Raw genomic sequence first — 22,818 nt, forward strand, 5'->3', positions numbered from 1 at the left:
TTACATTTTAGAATAAATTATAATCATAACAATAATTCTTTTAATAATGATTATAATTATAAATATAATAACAATAAAAATATTGATTTTTTTCCCTGCTTATTTTTCTTTCTTTTTTCTTTTTTTTCTTTGTTTTTATTTTCCCTAATAAAACTTTTTAGAGCTGTACTAATATTTCTTTATTTGGGAAATGTGCTGACTCTTTCTGTCTTAAATTTGCCATTATGCAGCTTATATGAATTTATCAAATCTCCAGCCTGAGCTGCAATTTTATAATTCTTCCCGACTTCTAAAATTTCTGCTTTCCATATGGCGTGTAGTAATGAAGTTAATGGAGTCAGGTAAATGGCAATTCACACTGCAGTGGCAGTTGGGTTTTTAAATATTCAGGTTGGATCCAAGTCAGCACATAGGAACTGCATCAGTTATAACAGCATTATTAGATTATAGATCATATCCTTCTTTTATATTGGCAGCTGTTCCTCCCAAAAAAATTGAATCATTCCACTTAACCAGGAATCTAAGAGAATATGCTGTACAAAATGGTCTCTGGCTGCAAGACACTGACGGTCCATATTTACATAAGCTGATTTAATATGAGACACCTTAAGCTACTACAGCAGCTAGAAGTATCAAGTGTGAGCACTAGGACACTTGAACAGATTCATCCCGAAGTGGTTTTGGTCTGGAAGCAGTCTGATGATTTCATACAGTGAAAAGCTCCTCAAATCTATTTTACTTCTAGATCCATGGGGTCTATTGTATAAGTTTTTTTGCTTTTGAAAGCAATGCCTCACAGCTTTGATCACCTTGTATGATACTAAGTAGCATCAATTGGCATAAATAAGGAATTTTTCAATTAGCATTTCGTGTCAAAACAGATTTATTCATTGTAAGTATTGTACTCTAATGTCATCAAAACTTTAATTGATATGTAATGGTTCTGTGTAGAATTCCTCATAAATAAGAATGGACCTCTCCAAAACAACTAATTGAGCACTTTATACCTCCGGTCAATTAAGTTGCTGGGTTTGGGAGAAAAAAAAGAACTGGTCAGGGACTTAAATCCACTATGTGGTCCTATCACTAGATTCTGTATAGAATCATAGAATCATGGAATAGTTAGGGTCGGAAAGGACCTTAAGATCATCTAGTTCCAACACCCCTGCCATGGGCAGGGACACCTCACACTAAACCATGTCACCCAAGGCCTCATCCAACCTGGCCTTGAACACTGCCAAGGATGGAGCATTCACAACCTCCCTGGGCAACCCATTCCAGTGCCTCACCACCCTCTCAGTAAAGAATTTCTTCCTTAGATCCAATCTAAACTTCCCCTGTTTAAGTTTGAACCCGCTACCCCTTGTTCTGTCACTACAGTCCCTGATGAATAGCCCCTCCCCAGCATCCTTGTAGGCCCCCTTCAGATACTGGAAGGCTGCTATGAGGTCTCCACTCAGCCTTCTCTTCTCCAGGCTGAAAAAACAGCCCCAACTTTCTCAGCCTATCTTCATACGGGAGGTGCTCCAGTCCCATGATCATCCTCGTGGCCCTCCTCTGGACTTGTTCCAACAGTTCCATGTCCTTTTTATGTTGAGGACACCAGAACTGCACACAATCCTCCAAGTGAGGTCTCACGAGAGTAGAGTAGAGGGGCAGGATCACCTCCTTCGACCTGCTGGTCACACTCCTCTTGATGCAGCCCAGGATACGGTTGGCTTTCTGGGCTGCGAGCGCACACTGAAGCCGGCTCATGTTCATTTTTTTATCGACCAACACCCCCAAGTCCTTCTCTGCAGGGCTGCTCTCAATCTCTTCTTTGCTCAACCTGTAGCCATGCCTGGGATTGCTCCGACCCAGGTGGAGGACCTTGCACTTGGCATGGTTAAACTTCATAAGGCTGTCATCAGCCCACCTCACAAGCGTGTCGAGGTCCCTCTGGATGGCATCCCTTCCTTCTGGTGTATCAACCGAACCACACAGCTTGGTGTTGTGGGCAAACTTGCTGAGAGCGCACTCAATCCCACTGTCCATGTCACCGGCAAAGATGTTGAACAAGACCGGTCCTAACACCAGTCCCTGAGGGACACCACTCGTTACCGGTCTCCAGCCGGACATGGAGCCATTGACCACAACTCTTTGCCTGTGGCCAGCCAGCTAGTTCTTTATCCACCGAGTGGTCCACCCATCAAATTGATGTCTCTCCAATTTAGAGACAAGGATGTCATGTGGGACAGTGTCGAAGGCTTTGCACAAGTCCAGGTAGATGACGTCAACTGCTCTGCCCCTGTCCATCAGTTCTGTAGCCCCATCATAGAAGGCCACGAAATTGGTCAGGCAGGATTTCCCCTTAGTGAAGCCATGCTGGCTGTCACCAAGCACCTCCTTGTTTTTCATGTGCCTTAGCATGCTTTCCAGGAGAACCTGCTCCAAGAGTTTGCCAGGCGCAGAGGTTTCCCAGGCACAGAGGTGAGACTGACTGGTCTGTAATTCCCCGGGTCATCCATTTTCCCCTTCTTGAAAATGGGGGTTATATTTCCCTTCTTCCAGTCGTTGGGAACTTCACCTGACTGCCATGATTTTTCAAATATGATGGCCAGTGGCTTAGCAACTTCATTCGCCAGCTCCTTCAGGACCCACGGATGGATCTTGTCAGGTCCCCTGGACTTGTGTACGTTTAGGCTCTTAAGATTGTCTCGAACCAGATCCTCTCCTACAGTGGGCCTAGGGTCTTCATTCTCACAGTCCCTGCGTCCACCTTCCAAGACTTGGGTGATGCAGTCAGAGCATTTGCCAGTGAAGACCGAGGCAAAGAAGTCATTAAGAACCTCAGCCTTCTCCAAATCCTGGGCAGCCAGTTCTCCCGATATCTTCTGGAGGGGGCCTACGTTGTCCCTAGTCTGTCTTTTACTCGCTACGTACCTATAGAATCCCTTCCTGTTATCCTTAACATCCCTAGCCAAGTCAATTCTAACTGGGCCTTAGCTTTCCTCACCTGGTCCCTACCCTCCGAGACAGCATCCCTGTATTCTTCCCAGGCCGCCTTTCCCTGCTTCCACCTTCTATAAGCCTCTTTTTTCCTTTGAGTTTTCCTGAGCAGCTCCTTATCCATCCAAGGAGGTCTGCTGGCCCTCCTGTTGCACTTCCTTCTAGTTGGGATGCAACACTCCGGAGCTTGGAGCAGATGATCCTTGAATAACAACCTTAGGCCCTCCTGCCCTCTAGGGCTATATCCCATGGAACCTTACTAAGCAGGCTCCTGAAGAGGCCAAAGTCTGCTCTCTTGAAGTCCAGGGCAGTGAGCTTGCTGCACGCTCTTCTCACTGTCCCAAGGATCTCAAATTCGACCATCTTGTGATCGCTGCATCCAAGGCTGCCCTGGAGCGTCACATTTCCAACCAGCCCTTCCCTGTTGGTGAGCACGAGGTCAAACATGGCACCTCTCCTTGTCGGCTCCTCTATTACTTGCAGAAGGAAGGTGTCTTCCACACAATCGAGGAACCTCCTGGATTGCTTGTGCCGGGCCGTACCTTCGTTCCAACAGATGTCAGGGTGGTTGAAGTCTTCCATGAGAACAAGGGCCTGTGAGCGTGAGGCTGTTCCTATCTGCCTATAGAGCACTTCGTCCACAGATTCCTCTTGATCAGGTGGTCTTTAACAGATCCCCACAGTAATGTCCCCCATCGCTGTTCTCCCTTTAACCCTGACCCACAAACTCTCTGTCAACTGCTCACCCGTCCCCAGACAGAGTTCCATACTCTCCAGCCTATCCCTAACATAAATAGCAACTCCCCCTCCCCGCCTGCTGGGCCTGTCTTTTCTAAAGAGCCTGTAACCTTAGAATAGAATCATAGAATAGAATCATAGAATAGTTAGGGTTGGAAAAGACTTTAAGATCATCTAGTTCCAACCCCCCTGCCTTCCATTCCAACACTCCAGTCCTAGGAGCCATCCCACCATGTTTCTGTGATGCCTACTATCATACTCCCGTAGTCGTGCTCACATCTCTAATTCCTCTTGTTTGTTTCCCATGCTACGGGCATTTGTATAGAGGCATCTGAGCCGAGCTCCAAATGAAGCCGGCTCATTGGCTGGAGCAGCTGGAATATCTCTGCATCACTCCAAGCATTTATTGTAGGTGCTGGCAACTGACTGGGTGTGTTGGGATGAAACGATGCCCCCCTCCCCCAACACATCTAGTTTAAAGAAACCTTGACCAGTCTGGCAAGCCTCCTACCAAAACCACTCTTCCTCTTGTCAGACCAGCTCTACCAGCCCCCAGTAGACCTGGCCTACTAACTTGGGTCCTGTATTCAAAACACCCAAACCCCTGACTATGGCACCATCCTTTTAACCATTTATTAACTTGGCCAATCCTCCTAGCTTTTTTAAGGTCCTCCACTATACCCTGGAGAATTGATGAAAAGACAATCTGAGCTCCAGAGCCCCTAACCACCTCTCCCAGGGCTCTGTAGTCCTTCTTTATGTTCTCTAGCCTACTGCTATCAACATCACTAGCACCCACATGTATCACCACAAGTGGATAATAGTCCGTGGGACTCACTAGAGCAGGCAGCCTCTCTGCAACATCCCTGATCCGTGCCCCAGGTAGGCAGCACACCTCCCTCGAGACCGAGTCAGGCCAACAGATGAGTGCTTCTGTCCCTTTCAAAGTAGAGTCCCCTACCACTATGACCCGTCTCTTTTTCCTGGCAGCAGCAGTAGTGATCTTTACCGGTGCACCAGCCGGTTGTTTCTGGTGCAAGTGCCCTTCCTTCTTCATATGGTTTTATGTTTTTATATATGGATTGATTTCTTTTATTTCAGTCAAGTGAGTAATGTCTCTCTTTTCCATTTAATCTTGAAATGTCATGGATTTAGAAAAATCCCTTTCCATTCAGTTGAAGTCAGAAAATTCTTGAGTTTATTTAGGAAAGGACAACATCTCTTTTATTTGTTTGGCCATAGTCTGGGAAAAGATTTTTACAATAGTGCATATTTATATAATACCATGCAACTTTAATTTTAAAGTAAGTTCTCTATAAAATTTCCTACATAAAAATATGTATTTCCAAATATATACATATATGCTATTAATTGAGATTTAAAAAAAAATATTAAATGTTTCAAAATTTATACACATTTAGATGTTGCCTCTGCTTTTCTAATTGCAGTATGCATTCATTAATAATTCCTTGGACATAAGTTGAATTTTCCTTTTATTGAGTCATTGGCTGCAGCCAAACCTCTGAGAAAAAGTCCTAATTGCTTTAAATTGCTCATTTTGCTATGTCCAAACAACTTACTGTGACAGTTATACGACCTAGAATATTGTGTACGTATCCCAGCAACAACCAGATTCTTAGGTGAAAAGTGCTGCACATACATGGAAAAACCTGAGATGAGAATCTTACAATTCATGTAATCACTCTGTATCTTAAACCCCAATGATAATGAAAATGATATTTGGCTCCAAAAGACCTGTGACATATCTGCAACTCAGAGTATGCCTAGTCATGAGAAATGCTTTTTCAGAAATGCAATTATCCTTCATGGTCTTTGCTTATTAGACTTCCTCTGCACACTGAGGAAGAAGTGAGAAGAAAAATAAATTCAGTTCCTATTCATATGCAGCTATTCAGCTTCCGTATTTTACTATATTAAAGTCTTATATTCAGAGCCATGGAGACAGGCCAAAAACTATCTGCTTCTAAACCTTTCAGATAAAGAGTTGTTGGGAGAATAGAGAGGAAATTAATCATATTTTCTACATCATATATTTTTTAATACATATTGTCAGTATAGTGATGATTCGCTTTTGATGCTAATTTAGTTAAAGGGGTTTGGAATTCAAAAAACAAACAGGAGGAAAAAAAAACCCACAACAAAATAAAACAAAAAACCAACACAAAACCAAGCAACAAATGCGAAGAAAGAAATAGAACACATGGAGATTGTTGGTTTTGACTTCCTACTCAACAAATATTGATGCGTCATCAAAAGAAATTCCAATTTCTCACACCTGGCTAAGCTGGAAATTGTTTTATGGTCTAGATTTGTGTGAGCTACTGTGATTTTTACTTCAAGTGATTCTTCTCTTCCACTCCTCCATTTTTCTTCTTCTCATTTCTTCTCACCACTAATAACAACATAGCTGTAATCACTGACATTTTTACAATGATGATAATTTCATCTTTTTGTTGGTCACATTTGAAAGTTCAGTTTCACTCCCCCTGAAATCACAGTAACTAGCTGGACATTTTAAACTAGGCAGTCTGGTAATGCTGCTTTTAATGAAAGCCAAATATATCAGCCCCTCCGTCTAAAGCTTTTAAGTAAGTTCTTAACATCGCAATATCCATTTATCATATGTAGGAGCTGGCAGCTGTGGAATGTGTTTCAAAGGCAGTAGCTGTAAATATTTTCTAAAAGACCTCCAGAAAATGTTATCAAAAGGTTTAAGAATAACAGATCTGGGTCTTAGCTCTGAAGTGGGCAGGATCATGTGAAAATATGATGAAAATATATTATTGTAATTCAACCCAGATGAGAAATGTAAGAGAAAAATAACTAAAGAACTTCGATGTTAGATTTTTAATATAGCATTAAAACATATTGGACATACACCAAAGCTGTCCAGTAGAGCTTATTGGATCCATTTGTGAGTTTAGAGTTTGACAACAGACATAAAAATATAAACACCATTATACAGTACTTTATGTTTGCAACTCTTAAGCACAACCTCTGCGGTAGCTGCATGAATTAGGTGAATAGTATCAATGGAAAAAAACCTCACTGACAGCAATGAAAATAAGTGAGAATAAAAGGCAGTGCAAATAGCATAGTTGTAAACTCTTTCACAAAGAAATCTACTGTTCTCAATACTAGTTTATTTTATGTAACTGTATAAATCCTGTGTTTTTCTATAAGTGTTTGGGGTTGCATTTTCAATCACATCAAGTTTATATGTTTCACACTAAAAAGTAAATAATATAATGTCATTCCAGAAAGGGTTTACCAAGGAGAATAGTGAATCAACTAACCTCCCCTCAGAAAGTTAATGAAAGCTGAGTGAGATAAGAATCATGGAAGTGACATGATCATAGTTCATATATTCAATCTTCATTTTAAAATCTTAGAATAGAATAAATAAGACAATTAAAATTTATTAACATGACCTGCAGAAAACCCTGCCTTTCCCTTGTTCTTATATTTACATCACAAATTATTCCAAAGAAAATGAGCATGTAAAATAAATACCTAGATTTTTATCTCTATTAAGGCTTTTATAAATTATAAGGTTTTCCTTGCAAACTCACTGTAGAGTGAAACACAACTATGGCTCAGTAATCATACTAATACGACTATATAAACTGAAAATTTAAAGAAATGGGCTTAAATTTATACTTCCTTTATATGTTTTTAATTGATATGATTAAAAATAATTCAGAATAAGTAAAGCAGTAAAATCTCATGGTAAAAAAATGCAACAATTCTGGCAGTTACTGACTGAGAGAGGGATATTCTGTACAATGTTAACAGAGTGGTGAGGTAATGGGAAACAACTCAGCATCAGCTTGGAAATGTTATTAATTAAAAACAGGTAAGACTCCCACCTCCTTTTCTTTTGGATAGTGTTTCCCTTTGATTCCTTTCAGTATCCTTTTACACTATGTATTATTTCTACCCTTTGACTTTAAACATTGCTTTCACCTTGCCCCTTCATAACCAACAACTTATCTTACTACTGTCTAAACCAATACATCCCTTTGCAGGACGCCAAACTGTTCACATTCAAATTCAAAGTTCTTTTCTTTCAGTTGAATTCAGGGGACTGGAGCACCTCCCGTATGGAGAAAGGCTGAGAAAGTTGGGGCTGTTCAGTCTGGAGAAGAGAAGGCTGCTTGGAGACCTCATAGCAGCCTTCCAGTATCTGAAGTGGTGCTATAGGGATGCTGGGGATGGACTATTCATCAGGGACTGTAGTGACAGGACAAGGGGTAACGGGTTCAAACTTAAACAGGGGAAGTTTAGATTGGATATAAGGAAGAAATTCTTTACTGTTAGGGTGGCGAGGCACTGGAATGGGTTGCCCAGGGAAGCTGTGAATGCTCCATCCCTGGCGGTGTTCAAGGCCAGGTTGGATGAAGCCTTAGGTAGCATGGTTTAGTGTGAGGTGTCCCTGCCCATGGCAGGGGCATTAGAACTATATGATCTTAAGGACCTTTCCGACCCTAACTATTCTATGATTCTATGAATTAATATTTCTCCACCATATTTAAATGAAAATTACTTTTTTTTTGTTTGTTTGTTCTGAGAAAAAGAAAGTAATTATTGCTCTGAATAGATTGTTTGGGAAAGATTTGGTTTAAGTGTTAAATATTTTTCAGAGTATACATGGTAATATTATTCATATGCACACTTGACCCCTTTCCTCCCAAAGCCAAATAAAATGACAACAACCAAATATAAAAAGGTGAGCAAATTCTGCTTCTCAGTGGAAACATATGGTAAGTGAAGACTGTCATTGAAAACCAGAATTGATTGCTGATTATAAAATTTTCTGATGAAACCTGAAAAGAAGCTTTACAAATATAACATAATATCAAAAAGATGAGGTTGCATTTTCACCAAATGTAGATTAATGGAGATCCAGTGATGATGAAATCTGTTAGTTATATAAAGCAGAAGAACTAACTGTTACTTGTATCTCTTGAAAATTGAATTATCCTGCTCTATTTTCTGGGAAAATTTAGAAAATATCTATTCAATTTTTTTTTTTTTTTCTGCTGTCTGAAGTCCTTAGGTTATTTTGTTCCAGTTGTCAAAGGAGAATTTTCAGGTTTCAGACTTAAACTTATGTATTATATAATGCAGATGTGAAAGGCATAATCTTGAGATAATTCTGCCTTAAATGGTGGCTTACCAACAGAAGGAGATAAAAGGCATGAATACAATCAACATAAGTTCTAAAACCGTCTGGATCACTCACCAGCAGGGTTGTATGAGTGATTACAATGCCATTATTGGATTTGCAGAGTGGTGGCTGCCTTCTGTACAGCAGACTTAAATAGGGAATAGAATCCCTTTTGAAATACTCTCTTTGCACTAAAAAGAGATATCTTGCTGGTCTAAATGTGCACATTTACTTTTACAATATAAGACTACACTGTTATGGCTAGATAAATTCACTTAACCATATGTGCACGTCATTTTATTCTGCTTAAATGCTACATGTTTCCCAATCCTTACAAAGCAGAATAATCTCATGGAAGATTCTAAATTATTCCATTTGGAGAAAAGTATTCTGCTTTTATGGATTTTTTTTTTTTTTAACTTAATTACAGGGAAAATAAATTCTGTAGAACTTGTCTTCTCTCAAGAAATGTTTACAGGCAGAATATTACTTGTAACTTGTATAGTTTTACTAAGCTGCTAGATGACTTTTCAACTCCAGATCTCACACTGTATCTCCACAAATGCAATCTACCTACTACAAATCTTGCACATCTTTAATATTACTGTTTCTTGGAAATAAATACACAGATAAACCATATCCTCAAATGGACATTTCAAAATTGGTCTCAAGACATTGTAATGAACATTATACATTCTGTCTCCACCTACTTGAGAACTAACCAGGTTTATGAATACATATAATTGCATGCAAAAATCTGGATTAGTATTTTTATTGTGCATACATATCTTCCAAATAATTTACAGTTTAACAGCAACACAAACTAAACAGAAAGGAGGTAGTGAACAAAAAGCATGCAACTAAAGCTTAAAATAACAGATTCAGAATCTGTGAATTCAAAATTCAGGTCTGTGATTTTCAGGAAGAGTTTAAATGTCGTACTGAAAAATGTCGTATGTTGATGGGGGGGAATAGTAATGGTTTGGTTCAGAAACATATCTGATGTTTTTAGAAAATTAGGAGAGACAAGTTCTGATTAGCTCAGTTGCAAATCAATTTGAGCTGTGCAGTATCACCAATATATCTCTGGAGGATTGGGCCACGATGAAGTTAAATGAGTTGCCTAAGATTTTATGGTAAGACAACAGTTGACATGGGAAACAAAGGCTAACTTTTTCAGTCTACATTCTAATACTGTTCCTAATTCCATTTCCATATCAACCCACTGTGAAGCAGAAAAAAAGATTACAACATCTAATGCTGAAAGAGTGCAGCAAGGCTTTTAAATAACAGAAGAGGCTTTGTTCACAGAAACATTTTTTTATCTGTGTGTGGCTACAAAGAAAATATTTTATAGTTTAAAAAAAATGAATATACAAAGACATCACAGTAGAGAAATGGCTCAGCTCAGGTGGATGCATGATTCATTGGATAGCAAGATTCACAAATGGATTCTTTTTTCCTACTTGAATTTTTCTCACTTTAAAAATACACTTACTTTCCTTTATGAAGTCCCAATTGTCCTGATGCCACCTGGGAGCTTGGCAGCTCTCAGACTGGTTCTTTTTTCTCACACTAATTGCAGCTCTGTGCTGAGACACCAGATCCCAGATCATCCAAAGACACGGCTGGCTGGGAACCCCATCCTGAGCATTCATGATTCCCTCACTCACTATGCCACGTTCCTTTTCTGTCACCAGCTGTGTCAGCACTGCCACAAAATACTGTAACTTGTCTGTTCAGAGGTAGCATACAACCACTTTTACTGTGGCCAAGTGAAGTACTTCAGTGTGTCCTCTGCCACAGACAGGAATTTCAACTCCTCTTTTGTTTTGCTACCCTTTATCTTACCAGGAGGACAATAGGTTTAATTTTATAGGGCTTATGGAAAAATAAACAAAAAAAAAAGTGTGTTGTGTGTCATGTATCACAGAACTTTCTCTAGGAGCAGTCTTTACAATCCATGCATTCAAAAACAGCCTGAAATATTCCACTGAACACTTCTTCTATCATTAGAAGGCAGACTTTGATACATAATACTTATTAAGGTGGTATTTCCCACTTAATAAAGCAGCTTGAATAATCACACCTTTTATAGATCATTATAAAAACCATAAATTCCACAGTAAGTGGAATTTTAAGTATTTCTTATTTCTTGGCTTATGAACATATGCTGCAGAGAGAAACCAAGCAAAACACGGCTTCATGGTTTGCAATCTGACCTCAATTTCTGTTGCTGCAATTGTTATCTTTATATGTCATCTTTCAAAGTCTAAATAAAAGATCACATTTCTAAAAGAGTGCTGCAGGTAGACAGGATTTTTGTGAGATTGGCTGCTGCAGCTCATTGTAGCCATCATCAGAGAGAACTTAATAGACATATAGTATTTTTATATATATTTATCTCCACACAGTATAGGATTCTGTCCTTTTCTCTGTCCTTATCCTATTATTTTTATATCTTCTCTTTCTAATTTAGATTCATCCAGTCAATCAACTTGCATACCTGTCTAGGCTGTTTTAACCAGACACATTCAAAGCTAATACTTGGAGGAGGCAGAACGTCAGTGAGGAATGAGAAAGGAATGCTTTCTCTCCCTGTGTAATTGCACAATGGGATTCTGGCCAAGTTGAACACAAATAACAGAGGAGATAGATACCATTTTGCAGTGTCAGCTCACTAATAAATTGGAACAATGAAAGATTCTATTAAATCAATTTCTGAAAATATGCAGAGTTTCAGAGGCCTAGTACAAGTACATCCTCTAAACACAATAGTGCAACTTTGCAATCTCCATGCCCTCCAAAGTTTCTTTCTGAAGAACAGTAATTCGTCTTCAGTTTTCTAGGACACATTTTATGTGGTCACTTATTTATTTTAATCGAAGCACAGGCTGAGGGTCTTATGGATAAATGAATGATTAAATGTGAGCATGTAGGTCGTACAGAGTAAATGTTAGACCAAGTCCGTAAAATAGAAGCTCATCCTGCTCTTGATGAAGCTAGGTATCTTCATTTTTAGGTCAATTACTGTGAGTATGATTCCCTGAAAATGTGCATGCAATCACTATTCCTAGATGTATATACACAATGCACAACACTGCTGAAAAGAGCAGAAAACTGATTCCATGAACAGAAACCATATGTTTCAAAGAAGCTAAAGGGCCATGTTCAAGTATTACTTAAAGACACTTGACTAGATTTATATTTAGCTGGGTGGCAGAAACATACTGTTTGCTTGGTTTAGTTCCCCAAAGAGATGACATAAGGCTAGATTATATTAGATACCAGAGGATGATCTGTTCCCCCCCTTCTGGAAAGAAACAGGCAATCAATTTTGGATTTGCCTGTGTTCCAGCCCTCTACCAACAATGCCAGGCAGAATTGTGTCCGCCACTGTTTATTCTGGCTAGTAAGTGTGCTTAATTCATGCTTGGCTACACCTAGAATAGGTTCAGTCCATGCACTGTGTTCGTATTTTGTCTAATCTGCTATCACAAAAATGTCCTAAAGGTAGACACTAGAGTTAGTTACACATTTCTGACTCTAGCGTTGCAATGCTGTTCTGTGTAAAGCTGTATTGCATTTTAAATGTAATGCTTCTGCTGATCTATGCTAACAGAGGAATAATCATACCAATTTTCAGCTTCCTTTCCTGACAGTATCCTGTCAGCAGTGAGAGACATGGATGTTCATTAGTTCTTAAGACATAAGTTTGTGGCAATGTCTTCTTGATACAGAAAGCACAAATCACCCTAGGGTTTTGAGTCTATGTATAGCAGTGTAAGGGTGGTGAATCAGAGGCAACTAAGCCAGACAATACTGACTTCTTTCAAGACTACTTACCGAACATCTTATGGTATCTATCTGTAATAGCTTATCCCTTGTGACTGTTATCTTTTGTTAAGGTCAAGTATAATCAACATTCAGCAAGATGACAACAGGTTCACTATGTGCTACCATTAACCCTCTGGCTCAGTTCTGTTTGCAAAAACAGGTCTGACTAAGCGTAATCAGAAGCTTGTGAAGTGGTGTTAATTATGTTTGTTGCAATTAACTCATGTGAGGTGGGCTTCTAAATTTGGAAATAAATGGGAAATAAATGAGAAACAGAAAGAAGTGGCTGAAAACAAAGAAGATAGTGACCACTTTGAAATGCAATCATATTTGATATGCTTCTAAGTACTTAAGAAGTGCTTGATTCCCATCATAATTATGGTTACGCTGCCATTTTTGGTTATGGAGTCATCAATTTTTTTACTGCCACCAGGAAAGTAACTTAATTCTATAACAATAAACTCAGACTTTAGTCATCAGCATCAATTTTTGTAGCCCATAGATACAGCAGCATTTTCTGACATAGCCCCAAAAAAGCATAATTGAATAAGTCAGAATAAATAAATATAATTTTTATTTACAAGGCATCACATTTACATTGGAGTAGATATTTAGAATAGAGTTCTCTGACTGCCTTTGCTAAACAAGGAGCTGGTGATTCAGCATGTGAGCAGAACAAAGCTGTCATGGTCAATGGGTTACTGCTGGTTAGCCAAGCTGCAATAGCAGATTATCTACTTCTTTGCAGTACATTTCAGTCAGGTTTTTCAATATGGTGTAGCCAAAACTAGTCACCTATGTCAGCAGCTCTGGTGCTGGCACAAACCTCAGGGGCGCACTCTAGTGCGGTGCACGAGGAGCTTTCCTGAACCAGAGGATCCTCAGACAGCTCCAGTGGGAACATGCTGTGACCCAGGTGTCAGCTGCAGGGTGTAACTTGCTTTTATGCCAGTACCAGGCAGCAGCAGTGAGCACATCAGTGGGAGGCAGAGGAACTCCACTTCAACAAGAACACGATTTTTTTTCTCTCAATTAAGAATTTTTTCTCAACTTGGGAAAAAATTAATTTAATTTATTCCTAATTAAAATAGAATCATAGAATCATAGAATAGTTAGGGTCGGAAAAGACCTTAAGATCATCTAGTTCCAACACCCCTGCCATGGGCAGGGACACCTCACACTAAACCATTTCACCCAAGGCCTCATCCAACCTGCTCTTAAACACTGCCAAGGATGGAGCATTCACAGCCTCCCTGGGCAACCCATTCCAGTGCCTCACCACCCTCTCAGTAAAGAATTTCTTCCTTATATCCAATCTAAACTTCCCCTGTTTAAGTTTGAACCCGTTACCCCTTGTCCTGTCACTACAGTCCCTCATGAATAGTCCATCCCCAGCATCCTTGTAGGCCCCCTTCAGATACTGGAAGGCTGCTATGAGGTCTCCACGCAGCCTTCTCTTCTCCAGGCTGAAAAAACAGCCCCAACTTTCTCAGCCTGTCTCCATATGGAAGGTGCTCCAGTCCCCTGATCATCCTCGTGGCCCTCCTCTGGACTTGTTCCAACAGTTCCATGTCCTTTTTATGTTGAGGACACCAGAACTGCACACAATCCTCCAAGTGAGGTCTCACGAGAGCAGAGTAGAGGGGCAGGATCACCTCCTTCGACCTGCTGGTCACGCTCCTCTTGATGCAGCCCAGGATACAGTTGGCTTTCTGGGCTGCAAGCGCACACTGCTGGCTCATGTTCATTTTTTTATCGACCAAATAATTCTGTGAGAAACAAGGACAAAACCTGAGATATGTTTCCCCTAACTCAACTTCTGCCCAGACTCAACCTCACTCCTTTATTCATGATCTTCTATCTTTTCCCTGCCGTAAGTGGTGGAGGGTGATGGTGAATTAGGGTCTTTCTCAGTCCACAACAGCTTCCTCTTAATGTCATTTCCTTACTCCAGCTTGGAGTCCTTCCCACAGAAGTCATTCATGAACTGCTTTGGGTTGAGTCCTTTCCATGAGATGCAATTCTTTCAGAACTGCTCCATGGGGTAGAGTCCATCAGAACAAACTGATCCAGTGTGGATGCTTCACAGACCACAGCTGCTGTGTGGGCTCCTCTCTACAGCTACAGGTGCTGCAAGAAGCCTGCTCCTGTGTGGGTTTTCCATCAGCTGCAGCTTCCTTCAGGGCATGCCCAATATGTGTCATGGGTTCTTTCACAGGCTGCAGTGCAGATATCTGCTCTGCTGTTGTCCTCCATGGGCCGTAGCTGGATAACCTGCTACACCACTGTCTTCTCCATGGGTTGAAGGAGAATCTCTTCCAATGCCTGGAGCACTTCATCCCCCTCCTTCTCTTACTTGTGTCTGCAGGGCTGTTTTCCTCACATTTTTCTCACTCTTCTCTCTCACAGCTTCTGCACAGTGATTTTTACCCTTTTTTTCAATACTCTTTCCACAAGGTGCCACCATCTTTGCTGAAGGGCTCAGCTGTGCCCTGTGGTGGGTCGCTGGAGCTGGCTGGATCTGAGTATGTCTAGTACAGGGCAAACCTGGCCTCACAGAGGTTGCCCTGCAGCCTCCACCACCAGTACCTTGCTATGTAAACCAAATATATCTGCTGAGGCACGATTTGTAATCTTCTTCCTTGTACATGCTTTGATCTCCATGTATTAAGCACACCACTCACAACTTCATAAACACTAACTTTAAATTGCAATTTTATGATATATACTCAAAAATCAGAATCCAGCAACTGTAAATACCTAATGTGTCTGTATAAAAACGTTATTCTATCTTATTCCTGAAAAATTAATAAATTAAGTAGAAAAGATTTAAACAGCTTGTTTAGTTCCAAATTTTAAGTGCTTGATTAGATACTAAGACACTCACAACATCATGCAAATAATGTGATATCTTTGAAAGAAACATGCAGTCTATGAAGGCTGAAATAGAAGTAACTAAATTAGGAAGCTCAAGTGGTTTTAATGCCCTGATGAAGCACAAGGCATCTTGAGAGCTGAAATAAAATAAAAGGAAGAATCTCCTAAAGGTTCATATGATTCATTAAATAATAAGTATACTGTTCCTTATATTCATATTACAGATATCTGTTTCTCATTTTAATGGAAAACAATGTATCAATTGCACATAAGCCTGAGGTAACTAAACACTACACTAGTGCATCATTAACTTAACAGAATTCAAGTTTCAGTTATTCCCAGTAGACAGACAGAGAGACAATCACTGAAGTTTTGACCATGACAATTAATTATTTCTCTGTATAAAACATGTGCAGTTGTAGTCTTAAATGTCAGAAAGGTAATCCCATATTAATGATGCAGGAGACATATTTAGTATGAGCTTTAGGAAATATTGAAATAGAATAAATAAAAATGCTGACATTTGTAATTATCAGTTGTGTTCTTCAGCTATTTCTAGTCAGCCAAACCCATAACAAATCCAGCCTTAAGTGTCTCCAATCTTAAAAAGCACTATACTTTTGGTTGTTTTTCCCCTCCAATTATAAAATTAAAGCACATAGACAGATAAGATTCTGCTGATATAGTGCTCACTCATCAAATGTTTTTAAAGAAAATAAACTGCTATGGGATAAGAAAAGGAATATTCACATGGGTTAAGAAGTTGTGAAGAGAGGATGCAGACTGTAGAAAAGAATGGCCAAGTTGCAAATAACATGGGTACCATCAGAGGAGACTAACAGAGATTGTAGTGGAAACAGATAGGTGTCATATATTAAAAAACATGATCAGGGTGAGAGAAAGGGAGTGAAATTATGATATTCCCATTTGATACCAAATTTCTCAGGGTAGCAAAGACAAGGGCTAACTTGAAATATTGCAGAAGGCCATCACAATGCTGAGCGACTAAAAGGTGAATTAAAATCAGCATGAGGAAATGCTTATTTGCCAACATAGCAATACAGGGGATGTCATTCTGATCTTAATAAATCTAAGGTGCAGTGATGTTTTGAATACTCCCAGAAGGTATGTTTCCCATCCCATCTCAGAAAAGTATGTTGTAAAACTGGAAAAGGACAATTGCACCTGTAGAAAGGTTTCAATGGAGAATGATTTTGCAGAGTAGCTTCTTCAGCCTGAGAAAGAAATGACTGAAGAGATAATGACAGATACCTATAAAATAAATAAGACATGCAGATATTGAATAGCAAATGATTATTCACTCTTTCCTCTAATGCAGTAAGTAAAGCTAGGAGTTGGCAGGTTCAAAATAAAAGAAGTCTGTGTCTTCACTAGGTGTTATGAATCCATGAAATGTCTTGCTGCAGGTTCACAGACTGATAGGGCTGTTCAGGCTGGGAGGGAGCGCAGGAGGTCTGTAGTTGCGAACTGCTACTTGAAGTAGGGTCAGCTCTGAGGTCAGGCTTACCAGATGAGGTCAAATTTATAGAGCGAAATTATGTCATGGACTATTAAATCTACCTACAACACCCCTTCCACTCACCCAACCCCAAACCTTCCATGACTCTAGGGAGCTCAGAAGTGGTGGTGTATACAAGAGTCTTCTAGAGATGGGCTATTTTATGCTTGCCATATAATTTTGATGGAGACAAAAGATCTGCTATACAGATCTTTTTCTGATCCAGTATAGCTTCTTTCATATTCTCATGAACGTACTAGTGAAAAGTATGATTCAATAGAGAAATTGTTAAATAAATAAACAATGTATTTCCCAAATGAAAACCTAAAAATTTGTAATGAAGCACTAACGGGAAAGAGGTATATTATAAAGATTAAAGGGTGTGTATGCGAACCAGGATGCCACTGCCAGTTTTGACACCAGGCTCCTGAGAGTTGTGTTTTAATTGCCACTGGGATAGCATGCTGAAATAATTGGCTGTAACTGCACATTCACTTTTTGCCATTTGAACTGCCTTTATTCATTCCAGCACACTGCTTAGATCTGGTCCTTTTCAATATAATGTGAGGGCTGTAAGCAATAGAAAAAAGTCACTCTGCCGCCAGAGTTTAAACCGATCTTAGCTTTTATAGTGATTTCAGCTCAGTGTGGCTACACATGAAGAAATGGTGACTAGCCAACTACTGCAATTTTGCGAGTAGATAAAGACTGCTATGGATCCAATCCTGTACCTGCTGTCTTTCAATTTTAACTTCTTTTGGTGCTCAATAGTTCTCAAAAAGGGATCAGTGGGTCAGCATACATGTGTGCATGATTATGCCCATCTATGTCCTCAAAGGCAGGACATGAGTGAGCGAGATAATACCTCTCTGCTGGGGGTTGCCTTATTACAAGCCTTAGCCTGAAGGCAAGCAGCAGTATGTGTGAGCAGTCCAAGGAGCAAAGTATATTGTCAGATACATTGTAATTTTAATGTTGGGCACAAAAGCAAGTAGTGTTCAAAATTCTGCAACATTTAAACTCTACATATGTAACATTCACAAATTTATGCTAAGAACGCTATAGTGCAAAAGCATATACTCTTAAGTCAGAAGTTACCAGTCATAGTACTGCTCTTGTCCTAATTGTCCCCATTTTACATATATGTTGTGTAATTAGGTTGTACTTTCATTCCATTTTCTTAGTATCCTTGCTTCATTTAGGGTACCTTTCATACTCTGTACTGTTCCTACACAACACCTTTATCTTCATTATTCAGTGCATGGCCATATGCCTTGTTTACTGACTATTATTCAAACTCTGCCTTGAAGGCAGAACTAATTTGTTTGTAGATTTCTATGGTATTTATCACTGATATTACTCTGTGGCACAAACAAATCACTTGATTTTTACCGTAACCTTGGAAAATAAAATGTTATTTTCTTTTATGCAGGAAAGCAGAGAATGTAAGATGCATCTATTAATTTAGAGTGCCTATTGTGGCATGAATATTTATACCATGGGGCATTATATAGCATTTTATCTATTCAATGAAAAGCTCTGATCACATTTGCTCCTTACTGCCCAGACTTTTTACAAATCAAATCCTAAAACTCTCAGAAAGTGAAGGATGGATAGCCTGATGACCCATAAGAAGTTTGATCAACATGATCTTTGCAGAAACACAGATGTCAGTGTCATAAAAAAGAACAGTCCATTTCCATATAGCACTATTTAAATGGCTACATGTAAGACTCTTCTTTCTCTCTTCCATCTCTACATTTCCTCATTTTGTTTTCAAATTTCTGAAGAACCAAAGCAGAATTCTTACAAACGACAGTTTCATTACATAGTCTTTGTCCATATCTAGAGCACTGAATACGTATTTTGATAACGGATTACTAAACAAACTATTATATACACAAAGCCAAATTGTAGCAGAAATATCTTAAATGCAACACTTTATGAGCTTGGAAAGCTTTGCTGTGGTAGTTGATGCAAAGCAAGTTGATGCAAATGCAAAGGTGATTGAGGAATTACAGAATCACAGAATTATTAAATCCAGAAGGGGACTTGAGATAATCTAGTCCAACTCCCTTGATCAAGCAAGGTCAGTTATAGCAGGTTGCATGTCCAGTGGGGTTTTCAATATCTCCACAGGTGGATCCTTCACAAACTGTCTAGGCAACCTGCTTCACTATTTTACCACCCTCAAAAAGACCCCACAAAACCAAACCCAGTGTTTTCTTGTGTTCAAATGTAATTTCATGTGATTTATTTGTGCGCATTGCTATTTGTCCTGCCAGTGAGTGCTGCTGAGAAGCTGTCTCAGCCTTTCTTCATATGAAAAATGCTTCAGTCCCTTCAATAGTCTTTGTGGCCCTCTGCTGAACTCATTCCAGTAAGTCCATATCTCTCCTGTACTGGGTAGCCCAAAACTAGACACAGCATTCCAGTTGTGTCCTTAACAATCCTAATGCAGGATGCTGTTAGCCTTCTTTGTCCTGAGGGTGCATTGTTATCTCATGGTCAGCTGCTTGCTCACTAGGCGGCAAAGGACCTTTTCTGTAAAGCTGCTTTACAGTTGGCTGGCCTCAGGCAGGTACTGATGCCTGCAGCTATTCCTCCCTACCTGTGGGACCTTGTACTTCCATTTGTTGAACTTTATGAGACTTGTCTCAGACTCATTCTCCATCTTTTGAGGTCCCTCTGGATGGCATCACAACACTCTGGTGTATCAGTTATTCTCCCCAGTTTTGTATCATCTGTGAACTCGCTGAGGATGCAATTTGTACCAGTGTCCATGTCATTAATGAAGAGGTTAAACAGTATTGGTAACTCACCTCACTGCTCAGTTGCCTAAACTCTACATTGGTGGTGTTCAAGACCAGGCTGGATGAGGCCTTGGGTGGCATGGTTTAGTGTGAGGTGTCCCTGCCCATAGCAAGGGGGTTGGAACTAGATGATCTTAAGGTCCTTTCCAACCCTAACTATTCTATGATTCTATGATGTTATGAAAGACAGTATAAAAAAACTCACTAAAGTAGAGGTAAACTATGTCCACTGCTTTCCTCTCTTCCATCAAGGCAGTCACTGCATTACAAAGGCTATCAGATTGGCCAGAGTCATTTCCCTTCAATAAATCCATGCTGACAACTCCCAGTCACCTTTTTCTCCTGCACATCTTTGGAAATGGTTTTCAGGAGAATTTTCTTTATCATTTTCCCAGGAATACAGGTGAAGTTGACCAGCCTGCAGTTCCCTAGATCTTCCTGCTTGCCCTTCTTGAAGATGACACTGGCATTTGCTCTCTTCTAGCCTTCAGGAACCTCTCTCAGTCACCATAACCTTTCAAAGATAATTGTGAATGGCCTTGCAGTGAGATCAACCAACTCTCACAGCATTTGTAAGTGCAATCAGTCAAGCTCCAAGTTTTAAGTGAGGAAAGTAAAGAACTTCAGTATAAACACCTTCTGATAACAGAAGAATAAAACCTAGTATTTGGGGAAAAAACTCCTCTAGGTTGAGGATCATCTGCTAGTCAAAATTCAGATATTGTCCTTGCTTTCTCCATAACCCACTCAATCTGCTGAATCTTATAGAGTGTTTCTAAGGGCTGCAAAGCAGAATGACTGTTCATATCAGTCATTGCAGTCTAGTTCAGATTTAGAACAGCTTGGGCTGACTAGAGCATTCACAGTACAAAGCAATCAGATGTTTAGGTACAATCAGGTACCCTTTGTCTTATGTGCTGCTGTTATGGCCTTAGTTTTTAAAAATATTGTAGTTTTTTGAGTTTGGACTGCCTGAAATAGCAATGCAGCTATGATGCTGCCTGCCAGGTTTCCTTTTTTAACGCGACTCCAGGTATTTGTTTCATGCTTTTAGGCACAACCTGAGTGTACATGGATGTAACTTAGGGTACAGAGCAAGCTGGCATTGTGTTGGAAGACCATACTTGTCACAGGATCATTCTGACATAGACTGTTCACTGTAGATCCTAGGACAAAGATAGACCCCCTCTGTCTGGGAAGGAACTAGTGAATCTACTTGAGAAGTGAGAAACTAGTAGGCATTCCTGCAATATGACCAAGAGGAAACCAGAGCAAGAGCATAAGAGCAAAAAAAGTAAAAAATATATATATATATATGTAAAAAAGAATGTTGGATACATTTTCTGCTTCCTTAGCAAATGATTTCCAGTTGCAGCAAATGATTGCCAGTTTCCAACTTCATAATCTCCAGCTCCACTTTCCCTGTATTTTTGGGCCAGTCAGTAAATAGTTCTTTCCCTGTTTTGCAGGCCCAAATGCTTCCTCATTACTCTTCTTTTCCCAGAAAATTCCAAAAGTTCTGTCAAGTTCCTTGTACTAAGCAAGCACAAGTTAAGCCAAGACCCAGTTAAGGGATAAGAGCCGATTTTGTTTTCAAAGTCTCTGATTGAAGGTTCTTTATATCACTGTCTTATATTAGTGATGAACAAATATCCCCAGCTCCTGTACTCCTTAAATTTGGTTCTGATAACTTTCTCATTCTATAATGCTTATTATGAAACAGAGAAACAATAATTCTCTTGGTAGCTGGATCCAGCTCAGTTCAGGTACTGGTGCAAATGAGGTGTGGACAGAGTCTTAAGGGAATATAAAAGACTAAGACTGCTAAAGTATGCAGAGTGGAATTGTTCAAAAGTAAGAACCTGGCACCATATGGTCAGGTGTTTCCATAGATGTCAACAAACCAAATCTGTCAGAAAGGATAGTTTCATGCTCCAATGACCATAGATGTTAGCACTACCTACTGAAAGTTTCTAGAAGTTTATAATAGTGATAAAAGGCATTTTTTCTTAGCTTTTCTTTCATGTATGGCTGAAGTCTACCCATAAAGAGCAAATACTACTCATGATGAAAACATTTCTCTGAGACAAACATCTAACGTATCATTTAAATATAGACAATATTTGGCAAAGGTCTAAGTAACTAAATACATATTTTCATACAGTGTTGCATATCTTAGATACTGTTATTAGACACAATCTAGTCATCATGTGATCAGATCCAGTTGAGTTTTTACTTCTGTTAAAATGTGCAAGAAACTCAAGTACTACATCACATTTTTTTCTAATTTCATATTGTTTAAAAAAGAAGAGTTAAGTCAAAGTACACTGAGAAAATGTCAAGACAGATTTTATGCTCTACCAGAAGTTCTGCAAAACATGATTTTTATTGGTTTTAGTTGTTGTTACTACTGTTGGACATAGAGGTTTCTTCCCTTATGAACCGAACTGAATAGCAGGATTAAATCTTTAACACTGCTACAGAACACGTGGTTAGATCTTTTGGAACTTACTTATAGTAGTGTTAGTCTCTACATTCACACTAAATATTTTATTTAATAAGAAAAGCCCTTTACAGTTAGAGTTAAACCACATTTTTTTAGCTCTTGCTTCTTTCTGCTTTGAGTGCATTGCAATCTGTTTCTTAAACGTGGGGTTTTTTACCCACTTAAACCATACGTAGTAAGTAGATGACTAGGTATAGTTTTGCTTTCTAACAGAAGTAATTCACTTACTTTTAACATCAGTGTAGAAGCAAAGTTGTTAAAAAAATTAGAATGATTGATAGTATTGTTGAAGTAAAAGGAAACTTCTTTGTTAATAAGTAAAGTATCAGTTCCAGGCATTCACTGATAA

The sequence above is a fragment of the Psittacula echo genome, assembly GCF_963264785.1.
Source record: "Psittacula echo genome assembly, chromosome: 2".
Classification (NCBI taxonomy): Eukaryota; Metazoa; Chordata; class Aves; order Psittaciformes; family Psittacidae; genus Psittacula; species Psittacula echo.